At 41.8% G+C, this 20096-nt stretch overlaps 1 protein-coding gene and 1 pseudogene across 1 annotated transcript in view; one reads left to right on the forward strand and one right to left on the reverse strand.

Moving 5' to 3' along the window:
• The window catches only part of COL23A1 (collagen type XXIII alpha 1 chain), a 453398-nt gene that overhangs the window by 315173 nt on the left and 118129 nt on the right, over nt 1–20096 (reverse strand). The gene's annotated exons all lie outside the window — the stretch shown is intronic.
• On the forward strand, nt 14006–15299 carry LOC118616152 (annotated as a pseudogene).

Genomic DNA, 20096 nt, shown 5'->3' on the forward strand with positions numbered 1-20096 from the left:
GGGTCACCCAGTGCAGACATGGCTTCCCCCCAAAAATGGGGGGATCCATGCACTGGGCTGCCATCCGCTGCCTACAGACAAAGGTGAAACCCTCAGAACCACATTCAGAGATCCACAAAATCTGGACCAAATGCCTTTTTCTAAATCAGCAATTTTCAACTGGTGTGCCACAAGAATTTTTAAAACTTACAATACCTGACTATTTAGTCAAGGGATCTGACCTCTTTTCCCTTAGATTGTCAAATAAAAATGACAACAGCCAACACAACAGTAGCCATCTGGTGTGAATGCCCTGTCTTGAACCATAAGTATATAGGTCATATAATAAAGTTGCATCTTATTGGTCATGTTGCACATAAGGTTGCATCTGATTGGTTAGTTCTTGGTACTATAAATCCTTATATATAAGTATAGGCACCTAATTTTTTAACAAGTCACTTTGGAACAAAAAGGCAATTACTACTATTTTTATTATTTTTGTATATCAATCAAAATTATACCTATTTTTGTTATATTGGCAAAAAATATAATTTTGGGTGTACCACAGAATTTTAGTAATTAGTTTACGTGTGCCATGAGGTAAAAAAGGTTGAAAATTGCTGGTCTAACCTAAAGATGGAAACAGAGAGTGCAGGCAGGTAACATCAGTGTGTAGCTTGGCCCAGGAGCACAACCACAAAAGGTGGGAGTGACTGGGGTAAAGTGGGGTGTCCATGGTCTCCCCTGAAAGGCATTCTGACTAAAAACAAACACTGATTGTTCAGCCATGAAAAGGAAGGAAGCACTGACCCCATGCTGCAATGTGGATAAACCCTGAAGATGTCACAGACGGTGAATGGAGCCAGTCACAGGAGGCCACATATGGTCTGAGTCCTACATGGCCTACATAAATTTATATCCAGAACAGAAAATTCATACAGAGAGAAGCGATGAATGGCTGCCAGAGGCTGAGGGAGGGGATGGGGAGAAGCTGCTTAATGGGGACAGGGTTTTTCCTATGGGGTGATGAAAATGTTCCAGAATGAAACAGAGGTGACATTTGCACAATCTTAAAAATGCATTTAATGCCACTGAACTGTGCACTTCAAAGTGGTTAAAGTGGTAAAGTTTAGGTTATGTGTATTTTATTGCAATATAAAAATCACTTTGTAACACTGTGCAGACCAAGAAAGCCACGCTTGGCTGCCCATTTCTACCTCCAGTCTCTACTCACTGGCTGCCAAGCTGTATCACACACGAACTTGATCCCAGTCAGGTGAGATCAGTCCCCAATCCTGACAGACTGGGTGCTTCAATGTCTCCCCACCCTGCACACACATGCCCTCCACTAGATGTCTTCCTGCCCCCTGCCCCCGCACCCATGACAAGCTCCTTTGCTCCAGCTCAAGTGTCCAGTCCCCTTGGAGGCCTACTCACCACAGGGGCTCCTGAGAGGTGTTCAGCCTGGAGATAAAGAGCATGGACTCTGGGGTCAGGCTCTCTGCAAAAAGAATACCAGCTCCAACATCTACTGTCCTGTGACCTTGGTTCAGTTACTAAACATGTCTGTGCCTCAGTTTCTTCATCTGTAAAATGTTGACAATAATCTTACCTCACAGAGTTACAGAAAGGATTAATGACTTAATTTTTGTCAAGTGCTTAGAACAGTGCCTTGCACTTAGTAAACTCCACATGTATATTATCTGTCAGGTAAACCTTTAAGGGCTGGTTTATGTGTAGGTCTCTCAGCCTTAAAATAGAAATTCCTTGAGGGAAGGGACTCTATTTGATTGGGGATCTCCGTTTTCAAGCATTTCACAGGAATGGCACTGAATAAATAAATGCTCCGATCTTCACCATGAGCGAGAGATGATCTCCAGGGGCCCTTAGCTCCATGTTCTGTGGTTCTTGGAGTACAAGAGATTCAGAAATACCTTCCATGCCAGAAACCCTCCCTTAGCAATCTATGGATGCAGCCCAAGTGGTACCACTCCTCCCAGCTCAATAGGTCCAGAGTTCACCAGGCCTCCAACTCTTACTGGGAAGAACATGTTTTGTTGTGGATTCAGGTCTATTTCAATCAAGCAAACTCAGACCCTACCAAGGGAGCCACTGGCTTCTCCCAGAGTTCTCAAGGCCAGCGGCACTGCCTCCTTCTGCCCATGACCCTCACATCAGCATCAAAGTGTCTCTGTGAAAGCAGCTCCTGGAGACCAGCTGTCAGGCCCCTCGGCCCTGTTGGCCACTCTGGCAGCCCCCACACATTGAGAGTCCCAGAGAAGTGAGTCTAAGCAAGGAATTTTTCTGTTGGCCCAATTGGACCTGGGTGGGCCATTGGTGGCCAGCAGGTCTGACATGAGGGGCCACAGGGGCTGCAGATGAAGGATTCCAGGCCCTTCGAAAGCATAGCTGCCTACTCTGGGGGCAGTCCTCCCCAGAACGGGGCTGAGCACACTCAGCTCTCAGCAGGATCTTCTTCAGGGAAGCCTAGGTCCAGAGCCTGCAATCCTGCCAGGCCACAAGTCACTGCCAATCTAAAACCTGTGTCTTCCACAAATACCAGAACAGGCTTTTATTAGGTATGAGTCTCCAGTGTGAATGTACTGCCACTACTTAAGAAAGTGCAATTTAAGCTCCTCTTTCCTGCGTGTGGGAATGCCAGGGTTTGTTTTGGCAATCTGGTCTGTTTCCAATTCAACTGTTAGAGAAACCAAGTAGGAGTGAAGAGATAAAGGGCTGTGGACCAGGTCTGGTTTTGCAATATCCCAGAGGGTCTCAGTTATATCAAGATGGGGTTGTGAAAACCTTATAACATTCTTCAAATAAAATTAGCTTTTGTTTGCCTAGAAGGACACATCAGTTGACGTTTCTAGAGAGTGCCAGAGCCAGACATCATGCAGCCCTTCACACAGAGGTGAGGGGTAGGAGTGGGCTGGCTCAGCACACAGATCACATGCCAGGAAAATGACATGTTGAGAAGGTAGTGGGTGTTATAGACCGAATTGTATCCCCTATGAATTCATATGTTGATGTCCTAACCCCCAGTGTGACTTTATTAGGAGACAGGGCCTTTAAGGAAGTAACTGAAATTAAATGAGGGCATAATGGTGCAGCACTGATCTGATAGAATTGGGGATTTATTAGAAGAAGAGACACCAGAGTGTTCTCCCTCTCCCTCTCCCTCTCCCTCTCCCTCTCCCTCTCCCTCTCCCTCTCCCTCTCCCTCTCCCCCTCCCCCTCCCCCTCCCCCTCCCCCTCCCCCTCCCCCTCCCCCTCCCCCTCCCCCTCCCCCTCCCCCTCCCCCTCCCCCTCCCCCTCCCCCTCCCCCTCCCCCTCCCCCTCCCCCTCCCCCTCCCCCTCCCCCTCTCCCTCTCCCTCTCCCTCTCTCCACAGAGGAAAGGCCATGTGAGGACACAGCAAGGAGGTGGCAGTCTGCAGCCCAAGGAGAGGGTCCTCATCAGACACCAAGCCTGCTGACATCCTGACTTGGACTTCCAGCATCCAGAACTATGAGAAAATAAACTTTTGTTGTGTGAGCCACCAGCTTTTGGTGTCTTGTTATGGCAACCCCAGCAGACTAACACAGCAGGTCACCACTCCAGTGGGGGCAAGTAGGCAGACTTGGCTGGGCATGTTAAGGCTACCTTTGCCCCAGAGGAGCTGAATGAAGGGCACAGGCATACTTCCTACTGATGTTCCAAGCAAGAGAGTGCCACTCCCTGGTACATTCTTAACACCCTCAACAGTTCCCTGTTCACCTTCTCCATCCTCCTGCCATCACTGTGGGTCCTACCTGAGCCAGGGCTTGGGAGACCATCAAGCTAGATCACAAGGAAGAAAGAATATTTTTTTTCTGTCACTTTCACATGCACACTGTCTCTGGGTCCAGTAAATCTGGAGCCACCTGTGGGTGTTATCAGACAGCTGCAGGGATACTGAGCCTTTGACTACAATAATAATGTGCCAGTAGTCAGGTCTGGGTCCTTGAAAAACTGGGGTCACCAGAGACACAACTGGTGCCCTGGACTGACCTCCTCCTGAACCTGCCAGCTTTGACCTGAGATTTGCTCAGGATTCAGCACTCAGTCTCCCACGTGGGGAGTGATCAGCCACTGATCTGTCCCCAGACATGAGATTGTATTCCTTGGACCATAGCTCCCTAGGTCCAACTGTCATCTGCAGGGCTTCCAGTGTTGTGGAGCTATCAGAGGTACCCACTCCATGACCTGAGATAGGACTTGAGACCACACTGAACTGTAATTCAGAGAAGCTGGGTTTGGGGTTAAGTAAGCTAAATATTCTGCTCATAGGAAGAGAAGTGGCTTGAATCAAGGGTGTAAAGGGTGGCCTGGCATAGCCTCAGAATTGGGGGCCAATCACAAACCTCAGAGGGGGAAGAAGCCTGAGGCACTATGGGGACATAGATACTATTACTCTTCATATTTTGTAGATGAGGAAACTGAGGTACAGAGAACTTGAGTAACTTTGCTGAAGATCACATAGTAAGTACATGGTAAGTGGTGAAGGATATGAATAGGTAGCCTAGCTCCACAGCACATGTTCTTAAGCACTTCATTTAGTAGTCATTAACTTTGAGTCAGTGGATAAGACAGAGCAGATCAGAACTCACAGAATGAGCATGTCAGTTCTGCCATTTATAATGTGGAGATGAAAATACCTACCCTGTGAACATTATGTATGTTAGTCCACTTTGAACTCTCTGGGAAAATGTCTTAATATGGGCAAGATCTAATTCTTACTCTTAAGCTGGGCGAAGCCCCAGAACAATCCACTCTACCCCCGGTCCACTATGAAGGCAAGGGAGGTGAGTCAAGAATTGCAGTTCAGAACAGTAGGGATACATCTTCCTACAAGAGGAGGGAGCAGAGCCCTGGCCAGTTTGGCTCAGCGGTTAGAGCGTCGGCCTGCGGTTCAGAGAGACTCCGGTTCGGTTCCCGCTAAGGGCATGTACCTCGGTTGCAGTTTGTCCCCGACCCTGGTTGGGTCATGCAGGTGGCAGCCACTCGATGTGTCCCTTTCATGTCGACGTTTCTTTCTCTCTCTCTCCCTCCCACTCTATCTGAACAAAAAATGGAAAAATGTCCTCAGGTGAGGATAAAAAAAAAAAAAAAAGAGGTGCCTCACTTACTCATACCTTAGGTATGAAGCTTCAGAACTTGTAGCCAGATCAATCTGTGCAAATATTTCACTTTACACCTTCCCTTTGGATATATTGAAAACACAAAGGAAGGAAATGTAAAATGTTTATAAACTGTAACTTAATTTAGTTATTTTTAAAAATTGATTTGAAGAAGAGAGAAAGGGAGATAGGGAGGGAGGGAGAGAGAGATATTGATTTCCATTCATTTATGCACTCATTGGTTACTTCTTGTATGAACCCTGACTGGGTTTCAATCCTGAAAACTTGGGGTATCAGGATGATGCTGTAACCAACTGAGCTACCTGGCCAGGGCTAAGTTAACTTACTTATAACTTTCCTCTTTTCATAAATGAGATACAGAGGTAAATAGACTATAAATCTATTAGTATATACATACAAATTAGAAATTATGACTTTGAGAAAGAGGAGGAAACCAGTCCTAAGGACTAAAAACACTGATATAATATGGCATCTGTTTTGCCCAATGTTTCCAGACAGCTTAGGCAAAAAAAGAAATAAGATATATTACAAAGCTCTTGCCATAAGGCAGAGGAAGCTGGCCAATCCCTCTGGGAAGACAAGGCTTTCCTGGCTCTAAATTTGGAAAAAAATGTCTCACGTAGAATCTTATATAGAGAATATACTAACTCATGATCTTTGAAACATTAGAGCCTGAGACTAATTTTTCATGGATCCTTTCAGAGGAAAGGATCTACTGAGACACATTTTTCTAAGCTTCCAGCATTACATTTGGGTTCCTGGCTGAAGAGCTAAAAAAAAAAAAAAAAATTTATCTCAGAACACTGCTTCTGGCTTCCTGGCTGTCAAGATACCCTGGATAGAAAATACGTTTTGAGGCAGTCAAGAGTAAATGTTTCAACAAGGAACATTTATCACCCACTAAATACAAAACAGACATGAGCTACATGCAGCCTGAGCAGTGAGGAGCCAGGAGAGGTCAAGTCCAAAGGGCAAATTGCAATAGAAGCATTGTTATCAGGACACAGTGCCTTGGGTCAACAGCAAAGGAAATTTTAGGCTGAAGTTTCCACCTTCATTGATTCAAAATCCTAAAGAGTGACTGATATGGTTCCAGGGCAGTGGCTCTCTACAGCATCTAGCTGATGGAGAAGCAAATATAACCTAAAGGAAATCTTTTTCAATTTTGACACAGGAATCTCATAGACTATGATCAAGCAATGGGCTCATAATCAAAGATTAACATGTGTGTTGTTATACAAAAATAAAATTGCCACCCTAAGAAAAGATAATGCGTGATAAGGCAACACTCTGTGAATGAGAATCAGCAGAAACAGTAAACAACAATCTTCCTATATTGAAATTTTCAGAAGCAGAGTAACAGAAGTTATGTATAAAATGTTTACAGAAAAATATGATAAAATCACAAAGATGAGAAAACAAGAGACTATGAATAATTAATAAGGAGTTGAGGGGGGGTGTAGTTTCTATATATGAAAAATATAATGGTTGAAATAAATCCAATAGGTATGTTAAAGAGAAAATTAGATAAAGCTGAAGAGGGAATTAATGAAATGGAACATATATACAAACATATCACAAGAAATGCAATTGAATACGGCAAGGTATGAATATAAATGAGACTCCACAACACCAAAGACAAAGAGAAGACCTTAAAAGTATCCACAGAAATAAAGGCAGCTCCGTAAAGGAATGACTATTAGAATGACAGTAGACTTTTCAACACAAGAATCTGAAGCCAGCAAGTGGTAGAATATCTTTAAAGTATCAAGAAAAAATAACTGATGTTCTAAAATTGTGTTTAGAAAAAAAAAAAATAATCAAGGCATACACTTAAGGTTTGTACATCTTACTATTTATTATGTTTACTTCAATAAAAAATGAGAATAGCAGTAGAGTGCATATGTTATAAACTGTTAGAGAGGAAACAGATAAGAAGAGAAAATATAAACAACAAAATAAGATAATCAGACAAAAGGTGAGAATTAGAAAAGAAGTGATTAGAAAAAGTGAGATAATTATAAATCTTTAAAAAAGACCAAAAAGATTTCCAAAATGGTGGCGGAGTGAATGGAAGCTACATAGACAGTCTCCCAGGACGAAACTGGAATTACAACTAAAACACACATTAACAGGAAAAAGCAACAGCAAAGCAGCTTCTGGGGACCATATAACCGTGGACATTGACTCGATCCTGCTAGGATTGCGAAGGCATGAGACAGGGCCTGGGAGCCCATGGTCAGCAGCTCGGCAGTGGCCTTAGCCATGAGCAGCACCCTCGGGTTACACTCCCAAGCGGTTCCAAAGCGCAGAGCCAGGACAGAGGCTAAAATAGCCACAGCCACTCACCTTGGGCTCTGGCACAGAGAGGGCAGACTGGATTGGAACTGTGTGGGGACACTTGGGATTTGGAGGGCGCTCAGAGCTTTTGATGAGTTGCAGCCACAAGACGGTGGCCATATTGCTCCTTCCCAGGGCTCTGAGGAGAGGCAGCAGCCCCTCCCTCGGAGATTCAACCCCACCCTGTGAGCCATGGAAATGCAAATTGAGGCTCATTAACAGCCAGCATCTGCCCCACCCTTGGGAAATCACCTTATGCTGAGCACCTGAGGAAGTTTTTCAATCAACTGACAACCTAAAACACTTCAAGTAACCTGGACTGCTAGCCTCCAGGCAAAAAGCTACAGGATAACAGTACCATACCTGGGTGAGCAACCCTAACCAGGAAAGCAAGACTTGACCGTGCTGTTTAACGTGGGTCCTCCCTCACTCATCTAAATCCAGGAGAGGGAGCCACAAACAGCAGAACACCAATACCCACAGGGAAAACTTGGCAGGCTCCAAAGCCCACTGTGAGAGCCAAAATGGTGAAACACAGAAACAAAATCCAAATGAAAGAACAAGAGACCTCCACCGAAGATGATATCAGTGTGGAGCAGTTAGGCATGTTAACAGAGCTAGAATTCAGAGCCATGATCTTGAGGAAGCTCAACAGCATGAGTAAGGACATAGAAATGCTGAAAATAAACCAATTGAAAATTAAAAACCACCAGGAAAAGACCAACAGTGACATATCACAAATAAAGAACACATTGGAAGGTCTAAAAAGCAGAGTAGAGGAAGCGGAGGACTGGATCAGCGAATTCGAAGACAGGGTAGAAAAAAATCAACCAATCAGAAAACCAAAAGGAAAAAACGATTAAAAAACAGGAAGACAGCTTAAGAGAACTGTGGGAAAACTAGAAACGTAATAATATTCCCATCATAGGAGTCCCGAAGAAGAAGAAAATGAGCAAGGGTTAGAGAATATATTTGAAAAAATAGTGACAGAAAACTTCCCTAATTTGGTGAAGGAAGAAGTCATTCAAGTTCAAGAAGCACAGAAAGCCCCAAGTAAAAAGAACCAAACAGGCCCATACCAAGACACATAGTAATTAAAATGCCAAAAATTCGAGACAAAGAGAGAATCCTAAAATCAGCAAGAAATAAGCAACAGGTTACCTACAAAGGAAACCCCATAAGGCTCTCAGCTGACTTCTCACAAGAAACACTACAGGCCAGAAGGAAATGGCATGAGGTAATCAAGGTCACGAAAAACAAGGATCTGAATCCAAGACTACTCTACCCAGCAAGGCTGTCATTCAAAATAGAAGGTCAAATAAAGAGCTTCCCAGACATAAAAAGGCTAAGGAAATAGATTAGCACCAAACCAGCACTACAAAAAATGTTAAAAAGACTGCTGTAATTAGTAGAGGAAATAGGAAGAAAAATATAACCAAACTAAAAAAAAATGGCAATAAATAAGTACATATCAATAATCACTTAAATGTAAATGGACTGAATGCTCTGATAAAAAGACACAGAGTAGCTGATTGGATAAGAAAGCATGACTCATCTATATGTTGTTTACAAGAGACCCACTTCACAACAAAAGACTCACATAGGTTGAAAGTGAAGAGATGAAAAAACATTTTCCAAGCAAATGGAAAGCAAAAAAATAAAGCTGGGGTAGCAATACTCATATCTGATAAAATAGATTTCAAAATGAAGACCATAACTAGAGACAAAGAAGGCCACTACATAATATTGAAAGGATCAATCTGACAGGAAGATATAACCTTGATAAACATATATGCTCCCAATATAGGAGAACCAAAATATATAAAAAATATTTTGGAGGACTTCAAAGGAGAAATCGACAGCAATACAATCATAGCAGGGGACTTCAACACCCCATTTACACCACTGGATAGATCCTCTAGACAAAAAATTAGCAAGGAAACAGAGACTCTAAATGAAGTACTAGACCAAATGGATTTAATAGATATCTACAGAGAATTGCACCCCAAAACTACAGAATTCACATTCTTCTCAACTGCACACGGGACAGTCTCAAAGATAGACCACATGATAGGACATATGGTCTAAATCTCTACAAGTTGAAGAAGATTGAAATCATATCAAGCATCTTCTCAGCTCACAATGGCATGAAACTAAAAATCAATTGCAACAAAAACATGCAACAGGATTTGAACACATAAACACCAAATAGCATGTTATTAAACAATGAATGGGTTACCAAGGACATGAATGAATAAATGAAAAACTTCCTGGAAACCAATGAAAATGAACACACAACACAAAATCTATGGGATGCAGCGAAAGCAGTTCTGAGAGGGAAGTTCATAGCACTACAGGCCTACCTCAAGAAACAAGAAAAATTTGTAATTGCTTATCTAACCTCACAACTTAAAGAATTAGGAAGCAAATAAAAAGAAAACTCCAGAGCAAGTAGAAGGAAGGAAATAATAAAGATCAGAGCAGAAATAAATGACATAGAGTCCAAAAAAACAATTCAAAGAATCAATGAAACAAAGAGCTGGTTTTTCGAAAAAGATAAACAAGATTGATGGACCCTTAGCTAGACTCACCAAGAAACAAAGAGAGAGAACAGAACCCAAACACAAAATCATAAATGAAAGACGAGAAGTAACAACTGACACCACAGAAATACAAAAGATCGTTAACAGCTACTATGAACAATTACATGGCAACAAATTCGAAAATCTAAGTGAAATGGACAAATTTCCAGAAACAAACAGTCTCCCAAAACTGGACCAGGAAGGGATAGAAAACTTGAACAGATCAATAACAACTAAAGAAATTAAAGAGGTAATCAAGACTCTCCCAGCAAACAAAAGTCCAAGCCCAGATGGCTTCACGGTGGAGTTTTACCGAACATTCAAAGAACTAACACCCATTCTCCTCAAACAATTTCAAAAAATTCAAGAAGAAGGAAGACTTCCAAACTCGTTTTATAGGGCCAGCATAATTCTAATTCTAAAACCAGAAAAAGACACTACAAGGAAAGAAAACTACAGGCCAATATCCCTAATGAACATAGACATCAAAATTCTGAACAAAATACTAGCAAATTGGATCTAGCAATACATCAAAAAAATTATTCACCATGACCAAGTGGGATTCATCCTAGGGATGCAAGGCTGGTACAATATTCGTAAATCAATACATGAGATACACCACATAAACAAAATGAAGAATAGAAACCACATGATCATATCAATAGATGCTGAAAAAGCATTTGACAAAATCCAGCATCCATTTCTGACAAAAACACTCAGCAATGTGGGAATAGAGGGATCATATCTCGATATAGTAAAGCCCATATATGAAAGACCTACAGTCAACATCATACTCAATGGGCAGAAAGTAAAAATATTTCCTTTAAGAACAGGAACAGGACAGGTATGTTCACTTTCGCCACTCTTATTTAACATTGTACTGGAAGTCTTAGCCACAGCAATCAGATATGAAGAAAAAATAAAAGGGATCCAAATTGGAAAGGAGGAAATGAAACTGCCATTATTTGCAGATGACATAGAAAACCCTAGAGACTCCATCAAAAACCTACTAGACTTAATAAATGAATTTGGAAAAGTAGCAGAATACAAAATTAATGTCAAGAAATCAATGGCATCTTATACACCAATGATGAACTCACAGAAAAAGAAACTGAAAAAACAATCCTATTTACCATTGTGGCAAAAAAATTAAGATACCCAGGAATAAACTTAACCAAAGAAATAAAGAACTTATTTGCAGAAAACTACAGGACATTGAAAAAAGAAATAGAGGAAGATGAAAAAAAGTGGAAGCACATACCTTGTTCATGGATTGGAAGAATTAACATCATTAAAATGTTCATACTACCGAAAGCAATGTATAGATTCAATGCAATCCCCATCAAAATACCAACGACATATTTCACAGAACTACAACAAATACTTCAAAAGTTCATATGGAACCAAAAAAGACCCCGAATAGCCACAGCCATTTTGAAAAAGAAGGGCAAAGTAGGTGGGAGCACAATACCAGATATCTGGTTATACTACAAAGTGACTGTAATCAAAACAGCTTGGTATTGGCACAAGAACACGCATATTGACCAGTGGAACAGAATAGAGAACCCAGAAATGGACCCAAGGCAATATGCTCAATTAATATTTGACAAAGGTGGCAAGAGCATACAGTAGAGTCTAGACAGCCTCTTTAATAAATGGTGTTGGGAAAATTGGACAGCTACAGGCAAAAAAATGAAACTAGACCATTAACTTACACCACACACAAAAATAAACTCAAAATGGATAAAAGACTTAAATGTGACTCGTGAATCCATTAAAATTCTAGAAGAAAATGTAGGCAACAAAATTTCAGACATCATACGCAGCAGAATTTTCACTGATACATCACCTAAGGCAACAGAAACAAAGGAGAAAATGAACACATGGCACTACCTCAAACTTCTGCACAGCAAAAGATACAACCGTCAAAATGCAAAGGCAACCCACTGTATGGGAGAACATCATTGCCAATGATACATCAGATAAGGGGTTAATTTCCAAAATATATAAAGTACTCATACAACTCAACAAAAGGAAGACAAAGAACCCAATTAAATAATGGGCCGAGGAGCTGAATAGACACCTCTCCAAACAGGACATACAAATGGCCAAGAGACATATGAAGAATTGCTCAACATCACTAATCATCAGAGAGATGCATATTAAAACAACAATGAGTTATCACCTCAAACCTGTCAGAATGGCTGCCATCAACAAATCATCAAACAAGTATTGGCGAGGATGTGGAGAAAAGGGGACTCTAGGGCACTGCTGGTAGGAATGCAGACTGGTACAGCCACTATGGAAAACAATATGGTGTTACCTCAAAAAATTAAACATTGAACTTCCATTTGACCCAGTGATCCCGCTTCTAGGAATATACCCTAAGAAGCCTGAAACACCAGTCAGAAAGAATATATGTACCCCCATGTTCATAGCAGCACTATTTACAATAGCTAAGATCTGGAAACAGCTCAAGTGTCCATCAGTAGACCAATGGATAAAAAAGCAGTGGTACATATCCACAATGGAGTACTATGCATCTGTAAGAAAGAAAGATCTCTTATCCTTTGAGACGACATGGAGGGATCTGGAAAGTATTATCCTAAGTGAAATAAGCCAAGCAGAAAAAGACAAATACCACATGATCTCACTTATATATGGAATATAATGAATATAACAGTCTGAGGAATAGGGTAGACCCAGAAACACGGAAGTAGGGTACAGACTGACAACCGTCAGAAGAAGGCGTGGTGGAGGTGGGAAGAGATAAACCACAGAACTTATATGCCTGTATGCATAACCAATGGACATGGACAACAAAGCTGGGGATGGGGCAGCGGGGGTTGGGAAGGAGTGTGTCAATGGGGTAAAAAAGGAGAAACATCTGTAACAAAAATAAAATTAAAAAAATAATAATAAAAACAAAAGAATTCAATAGAAAAAATAAAATATTAAAAAAAATAAAAAAGACCAAAAAAATAAGCCCAAATAGAGCAGTAATAATTACATATATAGGCAGACTAATCTCATTAGTCTAAAGAAAAAGATTAACAATTGGATGATTTAAAAATCATGCCTAAAGCATAAGAACACAGAAATATTAAAAGTGAAAAGCTGTGAAAAGATATACTTGACAAATATCAGCAAAACAACAATAATAAAACACTACAAAACAAATATCAATATTCTTAGAGATAAGAAAAATGTATTCATGAAACAAGGAAAAGATGCTATTTTATTTCATATTACTTTTTCCAAAAATCCCCTGAGGGGAAAAATTGTCCCTCTGGAAAGAAACACTGATGTAAACAAATAGAAGATGCTATTTAAATTTGGAGAATAAAAGAGAGCACTTTGTATGGGAAGGGGGAAAAAAGAGTAATTTTATAGTGGAGGGGCCGAGACACATGACCTCAACCAGGCGATCAAGATAAACACCAACAGTGAGAAGTCATGTTGAAGGCATATACTCTTGATATGACAGATGAGAATGGTACTGCACCTCTTGTGGTCTCCTTCATAAAAAATCTCAAACCCCGGTATAACCATGAGAAAAACATCAGATAAAGCAAAATTGTGGTATATTCCACCAAACACCTGACCAGGACTCCTCAAAATAAAGTAATCAAAAACAAGAAAAATCTGAGGAACTGTCACAGCTGAGGAGCCCAAGGAGACATGATAACCAGATGTAACGTGGTGCCATGGATGGAATCTTGGACATTAAGTAACAACTAAGAAAATCTGAATCAAGTATGGACTTTAGATAATAAAAAAGTATTAACATTGGTTCATTAATTGTAACAAATGTAGCATGCTAATAATGTAAGATGTTAATAATGGTGGAAACTGGGTGCAGAATCTATGGGCATTTTTTGTACTATCTTCCCATGTTTTCTGTAAAACCAAATATATCCTAAAATTTAAAAAAATTATTAAAAAAAGTTTTTTGCCTTTTCCTGTGGGAGCCATGGTGAGTGCTCGTCCATGGATATCAATGAACTCCAAAAAGGGGAGTCATCTGCATAAATGTCACTTTGCCTGCTTTGTACAAGGATCCCATTTGACCAGATATTGTGAAATTTATTCACAATCAACTTGCGCAAAAACAATAGACAGCCCTAAACAATAGACAGTCAGTGAATTGGCAGGTCATCTAACCAGTGCTGAGTCTCGGGGTGCTGGCAGAACTGTGGCTCTAATTCCCAGAGTTTGAAGTGGTAGGACTCATCGTGCTGGCCAGGGTGCTTTTGGGAAAATGTGTTGTGGTGGCTACATGTTTGTACCAACCACAACCTGGAGCCATTGGCATCACAAAGTTAACACAACACAGAAGCAATATGCCATGTGCTCTGCCCTGGCTGCCTCACCTTACCAGCATGGTCATGTCTAAAAGTCACTGTACTGAGGAAGTTCCTGAACTGCCTTTGGTGTTGAAGATACAGTTGAAGGCTACGAGAAAACCAAGGAGACTATTTTGCTTCTTAAGAAACTTGAAGCCTGGGATGATATCATAAAGGTCTATGCCTCTCGGTGAATGAGAGCTGGCAAGGGAAAAATGAGAAACTGTTGTCATATCCAGCACAGGGGATCTGGCATCATCTATAATGAGGACAATGATATCAAAGCCTTCAGAAACATCCTTAGAATGACTCTGCTTAATGTAAACAACCTCAACATTTTGACACTTGCTCCTGGTGGGCTTGTGTGCTGTTTCTGCATTTGAATTGAAAGTACTTTCTTCAAATTAGATCATCTGCAGGGCACTTGGCATAAAGCTGCCTCCTTCAAGAGTAACTACAACCTTCCCATGAACAAGATACTCAATACAGACCTTAGCAAAATCTTGAAAAGCTCAGAGATCCAAAGAGCCCTTCGTGCACCATGCAAGAAGGTTCATGGCACAGTCCTGAAGAACAATCTACTGGGAATTATGTTGAAGCTAAACCACCCCCCTGCCCATGCAAAGACCATGTGAGAGAGCACCATTCTTCTCTAGGCCAAGAACACAAGCTCTGAGTGGATAGAGCAGCAGCCACACTAGGAGCCAAATCAGATGAGAAGGGGGTTCCAGGCAAGAAGCCTGTGGTAGGGAAGGAAGAAAGGAAGACTGCTGGCGTTGCAAAGCTGAAGAAACCTTTGGTGTGAAAAAAGGCTGCAGCTACCAAGAAACCAGCAGCTGAGAAAAAACCAACAGAACAGAAACCCAAGAAGAAAAGAAGCCTGCAGCATAAACTGAAATTTGTTTATTCCATAAAGGTCAAATCACTATGGACAGATAATTTTGAGCAAAAACCCGATCAAAGGCAGTGAGAAACGTGAAAAAAAATTTTAAATAACAAAGAACTTTTTGAAATGAAAAGCACAATAGACTCAATAAAAGGGATAGATGGTAGAGTTAAGATAACATCCCAGAGCAAAGATAAAAACAGATTAAAAGTAGAACAGTAAAGATAAGAAGATTAAAAGGCAGTCCAACATCCAAATGACAAAAGTTTCAGGAAGAAAAACTGGAGAAAAGGAAGTCATCCTCCAAACAAAGAAAATTTCCCAGAACTGAAGGACATATGTTTCCAAACTCAAAGGCTCCACTGAGTAACCAGCATAATAGGCCCCCTTTGAACACTGATGACAGAAAGACCACAAAAGTTCTAAACTTCCCAACAACACCAGATACAAAAAGATAATGGAGGGATTCATTCAAAATTCTGAAGGAATATTTTTCTTATCTAGAATTCTATACCCAGTCAAATTACCAATGAAATGTCCTGGGAAAATAATATTTTCAGACATAAGAGATGTCAAAATTTTACTTTTTAAAAAATTCACCTTAGGGTACTAGACTTAAACTAATATAATATTTAATGTTGGCTATAATTGAAAAAAAATTGTTAATGCACCTCAGTGAAGGTTGTTCTCCACCAAAATGAGAGGGCAAACTAAGAAATAGACATAGGATCCTGGAAACAGAAAATGTCATAGATGAAAAAAGATAAGGAGCTCTCCAAATTGTCATTATCTGGGATAATGACAATTACCAAGTAAAGGGCCACCTGTCCAGACAAGAATAGTATTACTGAACAGTCCAGTGTATGAGATGTCACCACCATGTCTTCTGGCACTGCACCACTGTTCAACCTGATGCAACTCCTGCAGGGTATGAACCACCAAACAATGAAATGAATGAAGAAAAAGAAAGACATGAAGCCCAAATGAGTAAGACAAAGGAGAATGTCAAGCCATGACAGTGTGGGAAGATTTAGCAAAAGACACACAGCCAAATGAATGAAGCAAATAGAAATACCAAGCAAATTAACTTAAAACAAAACAAAGCAAAAAAACCCAAATACATTCTGAACTTTGAAAAATACTTGCATAGGCTTAATGATATAATACTAACTATTGATTTAGGTAAAAAAAACAAAACAAAACTATGAAAAGAGACTCTATCATGTGGGAAATGCAAACTAAAATCACAATGCCACTATACACCTTTTAGAATGGCTAAATTAAAAGGATGACCATACCAAGTATTTGGTGAGGATATGGAACACACTGCTTGTAGATGTGGAAAACTTTGAAAAACAGTTTGGCAGTTTCTTTAAAAAGTTCATCTTATAACTATCATATGATCAGCTATTCTGCTCCAAGGTATTTACATTCAAGAAAAATGAAATCATATTCCATACAAAGATTTGTACACGAATGCTCATAGCAGCTTTGTGACAGCCTCAAATGCAAACAACCCAAATGTCTGTCAACAAGTGTATGGATCAACAGACTGTGTTACAGACCTACAATGGACTAAAACTCAGTGGTAAAAAAAGAATGAGCCCTGGCTGGTGTTGCTCAGTGGTTAGGGCATCAGGCCACACACTGAAGAGTTGTAGGTTTGATTTCCAGTCAAGGGCACATACCTGGGCTGCAGGTTCAATTCCTGGCCCTAGTTGGGCCATGTTTGGGAGGTAGCCAGTCGATGTGTCTCTCTCACATTGATGTCTCTCTCTCCCCTGCTTCCACTCTCTCTAAAAGTCAATGAAAAAATATCCTTGGATGAGGATTAACAACAATAACAATATGCCACTACTGCATGAAAGAATCTGAAAATAACTATGCTGAATGGAAGAAACCAGACCAAACAAAAATAGCATGTACTATATGCTTACATTTATACAAAAATCTCAGAAATCCATGCTAATAGAAAACCAATCAGTGGTAGCCAAGGGATGGAGGGAAGGTGAGGAGGTGCAAGGGAGAAAGGGTTACCAAGTGTCAGGGGGAACATTTTGAGTGATAAATATGTTCACTTTTTAAATTGTGGTGACGGTTTCAAAGACATATACATATATATGTCAAAACTTACCACATTGTGCACTTTACATATGTCTTTTAATTGTATGCCAATGAGGCTGTTTAAAAATATGAAATTTGACCCCTTGTCCCATAGCATACACCAAAATCTATTCTAGCTCAATTAAGAACTTAAACAAGAGAAGCAAAAACATTAAACATTTTAGAAGGAAGTATGGGAGATTGTCTTTCTAAACTTGAGATAAGAAACTATATCCTGATGAAAGATGGTGGCGGGCAGGACCGGAGAAAGGGTGAGTGTGTGAGCAAGTGAGCGAGTGTGTGAATGGACATGAAGGTGGATGACCAAATCCCTGCAGTGCAGAGACGTGGAGCAGAAAGTTCCTGTGCTGTGGACGGGAGCAGCCGGCTACTAAGGTAAGCGGCCCTTCAGGGCTCTTCTCCCTGTGCCTCGGGGAGGACCCACCATTTTGGAAGATCCTGGGTCTTCCCTGGGAGGAAGCAATGAGGGCGGCTAGGGCCCAGTGACCTGAGTTACCGGTTCACTTGGCATCATCAGACCAGTGGACACTCTGTGTCAACACAGACCAGTGCACAGTAGTGGAGCTCCCAAAGTGCCTATCGCAGAAGCCTCGGACAGTCCAGAGCCCAGCACCATCCCCCATCGTAGTAGCCCAATGAGAGTCCCGATATACCCCAGCAACAGAGGCTGGGGAGCAGAAATGCATCCCCAGGCAACAGAAGCACAGACCAGCAGATAAGACACATCCCAAAAATCTACAGCAAAAGTTGAGCAGGAGTTGAGCCCCATGGGGCAGCAGCACTCCCCAGCCACCAGTGCCGAGATGTGGGGCTTCACAGAGGCCTGTACAGTCCAGTAGCTCACAAATGCAGAGGGAAGCCGGAGCCCGAGAGAGACGGGTGCGATCAAGCTGCCTACCCTCGGGAACTGCAGGCTGCTGAAGCACCAGAGAGGCCTGTGCGACCCAGCAGGGACTATGCCATCCAATTACATGTGCGACCCAGCAGGGATGATGCCATACAATTACACGTGGGACCTTTGGGGTACTGAAGCACCAGCGAGGACTGTGCAACCCAGCAGGAACGGTGCCATCCAATAACCCTGGGACCTGCGGGGTGCTAAAGCACCAGAGAGGTCTGCACAACCCAGTAGGGACTGTGCCATCCAGTTACCCATGGGACCTGTGGGGTGCTAAAGCACCAGAGAAGCCTGTGCCACCCAGCAGAGACTGTGCGATCTAGTTACCCATGGGGCCTGTGGGGTGCGAAAGCACCAGAGAGCCCTGCACAACCCAGAAGGGACTGTGCCATCCAGTTACCTACAGGGCCTGTGGAGTGCTGAAGCACAAGAGAGGACGGTGCGACCCAGCAGCCCATAACAAAGGCATAGAGTGGGTCCTCAGAGAGATTGTGTGATCCAGTTACCTGAGGGACCTGCAGGGTGCAGGGGCACCAGAAAGACCTATGCGACCCAGCTGGGCACAAAATAGGCTTGGAGGATGTGAAAAAGGAGGGAGAGTGAACAGAAGCTAAACAGACGATCTCCCAGGATCAAACAGGAATTACAATGAAAATGAAGACAAATCCTTGGAAAAAAGCAACAAAAAAGCAGTAGGACAGAACCATATAACCAGGGACACCGGTAGGATCTTCAGAGGTGCGAGAGGATGGCGGGCTGGGAGACCAATAACAGCAGCAGTCTTAGCTATTCCTTGGGGAATAAAGACCAATAACAGCAGCAGTCTTAGCTATTCCTTGGGGAATAAAGACCAAGCCCTCTCCACAGCCCAGAGAGTGGGGACAGAGCTCTAAAATAGCCACAGCCACTCATCTGGGGGCTACTGCAGAAGGAGGGCAGTTTGGGCTGGAACTCTATGGGGACAACTGGGATTTGGAGGGCACTCAGAGTTTTTGCTGAGTTGCATCCACAAAGGACGGTGGCCAGTGTGCTCCTTCCCAGAGCTGTGGGGAAAAGCAGCAGCCCCCACCCCTCGGAGATTTAGCCTTTCCCAGGAAAGGCAAAGAAATAAAAATTGAGACTCATTAACCACCAGCATCTATCCCACCCTCTTGAAATCCTCTTAGGCAGAACACCAGGGCTACATTCCAAGGAACGGAGTAACTGAGACTACTAGCCACTAGGAAAAAGCTAGAGGATAACTGAACCTTTCCTGGCTTGCAAATCTACCCAAGAAAGTAAGACTTGACAGTGATGTTTAACGTGGGCCCACCCAGGCTTAGCCAAACCCAGTAGAGGAAGCCAAAAATAACAGAACACCAACACCCACAAGAAAAATTTGGCAGGCTTCAAAAACCCACTGAGATAGCCAAAATGGTGAAACAAAGAAACAAATCCCAAATAAAAGAACTAGAGAACTCTATTGAAGATGAGATCAATGAAATGCAGATAAGCAAATAATCAGAGGTAGAGTTCAGAGCCATGATCTTGAGGAAGCTCAACAGCTTCCTCAAGTAAGGACATCAGCACCATGAGTAAAGATATAGAAATATTGAAAACCAACCAAGTCAAAATGAAGAATGACCTAGCAGAAATTAAGAACACATTGGAAGGACTAAACAGCAAGTAGAGGAAGTTGAGGAACGGATCATGAATTAGAAGACAGGGTAGAAAGAAATCAACGAAGCAGAAAACCAAAAGAAAAAAAAATCATTAAAAAACAGGAAGAAAGCTTAAGAGA

The sequence above is a fragment of the Molossus molossus genome, unplaced genomic scaffold, assembly GCF_014108415.1.
Source record: "Molossus molossus isolate mMolMol1 unplaced genomic scaffold, mMolMol1.p scaffold_m16_p_4, whole genome shotgun sequence".
Lineage (NCBI taxonomy): Eukaryota > Metazoa > Chordata > Mammalia > Chiroptera > Molossidae > Molossus > Molossus molossus.